The sequence below is a fragment of the Corvus brachyrhynchos genome, unplaced genomic scaffold, assembly GCF_000691975.1.
Source record: "Corvus brachyrhynchos isolate BGI_N302 unplaced genomic scaffold, ASM69197v1 scaffold83, whole genome shotgun sequence".
NCBI classification, from domain to species: domain Eukaryota; kingdom Metazoa; phylum Chordata; class Aves; order Passeriformes; family Corvidae; genus Corvus; species Corvus brachyrhynchos.
This window is the reverse complement of record NW_008238464.1, coordinates 629468-634409: the sequence shown is the minus strand read 5'-3', so window position 1 is coordinate 634409 and position 4942 is coordinate 629468. Positions and strand designations below refer to the sequence as shown.

The window sequence follows — 4942 nt, the reverse complement described above, 5'->3', positions numbered from 1 at the left end:
ATCAGGTTCTCCCAACCTCTTCCCTGATAAAGTCCTGGTGAGGACAAAGCATGATTTCTGGTTCAAAGACCACTTTTTCTTTTTCATGAACCTTTCTCATGACCAAGTCAGGACACAGCCAAGGGAGGACACATTGGAATGCATTTTAAATATAATGAGGATGGACTGTGGACCGAGCTTCAGGTGTGTTCAGCTCAGCTCACCCCTGTGCGTGGCTGTCTCTCCTCTGCGTCAGCAGTTCCTCTCCACTGGGTACACTGGCTGCTAACGTCAATGATCTCTACCTCAGCCCTGTTACCACTCACCATAGGAACTAGTATTTTATTAAAGATTTCCTTCCTGGATAGTCTTTCTTCAGTTGCTTTTGCTATTGATCCAGTCAAAGAGATGAGATCAAAAATGAGTGAAAGGACATGCACGGCTTCAGTTTTTAAGACATTTTATTTTTGTAACTTCAAAATTAATTTTATGAATCACCTGCTGAATTTGATGTGAGAGCTCTTTCTCCTTTCTTTGACCTGAAAATTCAATTTGAAATGAGAAAGGGGGGGGGGGGAAATGTACTAATTTTTCTTTGTACACCTTATAAAATTCTTTGGAAAAAGTGTCTGCCACGGGGGACTCTGTGTCATGACAGTGTGAAATATGTGCAGCAGCATGGTTTACACTGGTGATTTGGGGGCAGCCACCTGTTTCACCTTTGGCCAAAGGTGACCCCAGCTTGGCACCTGACCCACCCAAAGCAGTGCACTGTGTCTGTGGGGTGTCGTGGGCACTGTGCTGAGCTGCAACACCGTGCGCCCAGGATGGCAGCTCCTGCCCTCAGCACGCCCACTGAACATAGCAGAGCTGCTTATCTCCTGACTGGGCCAAGAGAGCTTGGGACTTAATTCATGCTCCAGAGCCAGCCCTCCTGATGTGACATTATTTCTGTTACAAAACACTTCCTACAGCCTGGATGATGTATTGCCAAGGACCACTTGCTCTTGACAAGGCTCAGATTTGACCAATGTTTCCTTAAAAACATGGTATGACATCCCCGACAAATGACCACAGGCTGGATAACCAAGAAAGATGTGATCAGGTGGTTCCTAACCTAAGAAGTGCTATAGATTATGTCAGCACTGACATTCACCATAGTATATATTATTCCCTTCTTTTTTTGGTGGGGGGCAAAAGGCAAGGGAGAGTGACAAATAAGGGCATCCGTTCCTTCAGAAGAGATCTTACAGTGTAGGCTGTTCCTGCAGTTTGTTATTTCTGAATGATGAGAAAACGTGCAGTAATCTTATGCTTGTTATGAGAACTTAATTTCTTTTTCCATTTTAATTTCTGCTATTTTCTGCTATTTAATTCTGCTTCTTCTGGTCAGGTCAGTCTAACAATGTGTAATGCAACACTAGCTCACTAATTTGCAGTAATGATTAGAAACTCTTTTGAAAATAATTAAATTTGCAAACTAACAAGTAGATAAGCAAATAGAAATGTGCAATCAGTCAAAAGGTGTGTTCAGCTCATTTATGCTGTCATCCCTGATTTGCTGTTTATGACAATGGCATGTTTTTGAGCTGCTGTACTAAGGCAATTCCTCATGTTATGCTCACTAGCCCATGCGCTGTAGCTAGGAGAAATGATGCTATTAATAGGAGACTGCAGTACCTTCCATTAAATCTTAGATGAGAGGTGGAGAGTCTGCCAACTTCTGTTGCAGATTATTAAGTGTGCAGTCTAGCAAGTGCATATTAGCTAGATGCAAGTGCAGATACATTGCCATATATGCCAGGTCCATTAAAATGTCCAGACATCTAACTTTTTGCCATTTCTGCTGCCATAAGGGAGAAATAAACATGACTCATTTGGTGAAACCATAACAATTGTAAGGACTTCTATCCACTTTCACCATGATCTGTGGTAATAATTGTTGTAAAAGAAACATAATTGCAAATTTCCATCTTTTAGCAAAGTGGCATCTTAAATATGCTTCAGGTGGAGCATGACCAAAATGGGCTGTCCATAAAGAGGGAAATATCCTCTCATGCAGAGAGATGGTTGGCACTGACAAGTGCCTGAGTGGCGACAAGGCCTGCCAGACACAGCTACTCAGGAGGTCATAGCATGGTGGTGCAGCATCTCCACCACCTCTGCCACCAGCCACATGTGCTCTCCTGCCATGTGGGCTGCACAAGCTGCATTCATCTGGGGGCACTGGTGTTCCTGGAGTCAGTTTTCTAGCATTGGATTTGTATGGCTGTGGGGGTATTGCACCAAACGGGACCTGAACGGCAGCTTCAGGGCTGGTCTTGTTCATCACGACTGCTTCTGGAAATGCCCGAAGACTCAGTGGTGCCTGGGCAACTCACCTTGCTGTCATCTCCTTAGAGATAGCTGAGAGCTATTTTTTCCTGAAACTCAGAGCTGAAAGAGTACATGGGACAAAAGATCTGCAAAAACACTGGGATAAATAACATATTGTAATAAATAACTTAATATTTCTGGATTTTTATTTTGAGCAGCTCTGATATGCTAGGTGCTGCACAAGGTCATAGAAGACATAAAGCCTCTTTTGCAAATGGGTTCTACTTTCATGCCAGAAAGGTTGATTCAGGTAATCCATAAAACACAGGTGCATATTATCTATACTTTTTTTTTCTTAACCTGACTAAAATATTAGCACTATCATTCAAAATACATCCATGGTATTAGTTTATGAGTTAACCCACTATCAGGGTTGAAATTATTTTTTGTTTTTAAATTCATCCCTTAGCAACCTGAGTTATTCTCCGCCTGAAACAGTGAAGCTGACCTTCCATGGCAACATGCCAAGAATGTTTACTTGTGTTTAAAGAAAATGTGAATAAATTATTGCTAGCTTTCTTCTAGGGTTGGAAGATGGAAACAGATGGCCAAAAAATGGAGCATATAGAAATTTAGGACCACGCTTCACAGCCATTGTCCACTCTTAGTGTCCACTTTCCTACTGTCACACCACTCATCTCTGTGTGCCATTCCCTGCCACGCCAAGCTCTCACAGAAGCTACAGGTACTGGGCAACCTGCTCTGGTTTTGAACTTCTTTCTTACTTGATCAGGGGTTAGATTAAATGACCTCCAGAAGCCCATTCTAACCTAAATTATTCTATGACCTCATGATTAATGACCTCCCCTCTGCCTGGAAGCAGTAAGTCTATAGTCACATGCAGGCATCCAAGCTAATGCACTCAGCACTGGAGCTCGATTTTGCAGGGCACCTGTTGCCTGCAGTTATTTCTCACTGAGATCTTAGAGAGTTGGAAAGTTCACACCAGCTCTCCAGATTCCCTCCATCAGGAAGCAGATAGGTCTCATCAATGAGAAGACATCAGTGTTGGGAAACTTCTAGCTGTTAATGCCACAAGACCTGGCATGACCGCTCCTCCCTTAGGACCAGCCAAAGAGGATCTCTCTGCTACCGGCACTGCTGGGAGGCTACCATATCTGTAGGATCAGTCTCATATGAGTTCTTGGAGAAAGGGTATGCTGAAGAGCCCACTCAGAGGAACCTCCCAACCCCTCTTCACTCTTGTAGTCAGGATAGGATTCAAACCAAGTCAACAGAGATGAAAAAACTTTTTTTTTTTAAATTGAGCTTGTTTCATTGAATTGCTGATTGCAACATGATTTTAACACATTAACAAAACTTTAAGAGACTGTGTTCTTGATCACTTTGCAGAGGAAGCCTTTAAACTTCTGCCCCTATGTGAAAGATAAAAAAAAAGTTGGGTACGCACAGCTCTGCAATTTTAAATAAGGTTAGTATTTTGCTAGCTACTTATGCCTAATCCTTGCATATGAGAAAGGTTAATGGGATCACTGCAAGATCAATGTTTATATGGCAGTGGATTAACCTTTAATTCTAACTCAGTTTCTTGCAAATGTAAACTCTGTTCAGTATGGATACCTGCTAGCTACTATGGCAATTTGGGCAACAGTTCAAGCCTTCATTAACTAAGTGTTAAATTGCAGTGATAATTATGTAATTTTTAAGCATTTCAATCCTTCTATATTGCCCATTCCAACACAAGCACAAATGGCACATTCAAACTTCAAAAAACTTGAGTGAGAAATAAGAACTACCATTTAAACCCACTCTGAGAAGCTGGCCTTGACATATTTTTATTCTGCCTTGTGGTAAGAATTTTGTAACTCCCTGGGGAGGGAGAGGTTTTCAGTTTAAAAATATGATTTAGATGTGGCATCTTAATTTCTCATCTAGAGTGATCTTTTTCTTCAAATTGTCTCCAGAATGTATGCTACTAGGACAACTTGTAATCGATGGGGATTTTTCTACCTTTTTCCTGTTTCTGAAGGATCTTCTGAAGGAGTCTTCCATGATCCTGAAAGACAAAGTGGAGTCTTTGTGCTTTATTACATGTAGCTTTAGATTGGGATCAGCCACAAAGAGAAATGTCATCTGACATCTGAAGAGTACTCAGCATGGATGGGAAGCCTCTGGTGCTGCACTGGCCTTTGCAGAGTCACACAACCAGAGAACTTGGATGCAGCAAGCACTCATCTATGCTTTGCTAAACTCCAATTACTGTGCTACATCCTGCAGCCACTGGCATCCAAGAAGCCTGTGTGTGCTGGTCAAGGACTGAGGCTCATCTTAGCTGTGTCAGGTTTGTGAGATTACAGTCTTTTCATTCCGTGCACATGTGCAAAATCATTATGGATTATTCTTTTACAGTAAGAGTCTCAAAGCCAATGGTTTTCTATATGTTTGTCTTATTCTGGAATTCCAGCCCATTGCTTTTCTTTATATTTTCATTGTCATGTACACTTGCTGTAAAGCTGGGGAGGAGAAGAGGGCAGACTCACATGAGAAATATTTACATAAAAACCTTTCCCGGGGCTTTTTTTCCACAGTGCCTCCACCTAGGTTCCATTTGTTGGGGAAGATGAAG

The 4942-nt window shown here is 41.9% G+C and overlaps 1 long non-coding RNA gene across 1 annotated transcript; it reads left to right on the top strand.

The window, feature by feature from the left end:
* Positions 1–2877: 2877 nt before the first annotated feature.
* LOC108447351 lies at positions 2878–4651 on the top strand. The gene is made up of 3 exons (XR_001862876.1): positions 2878–3040; positions 3709–3787; positions 4346–4651. It is a non-coding gene; the product is annotated as an uncharacterized LOC108447351 (long non-coding RNA).
* Positions 4652–4942: the final 291 nt, after the last annotated feature.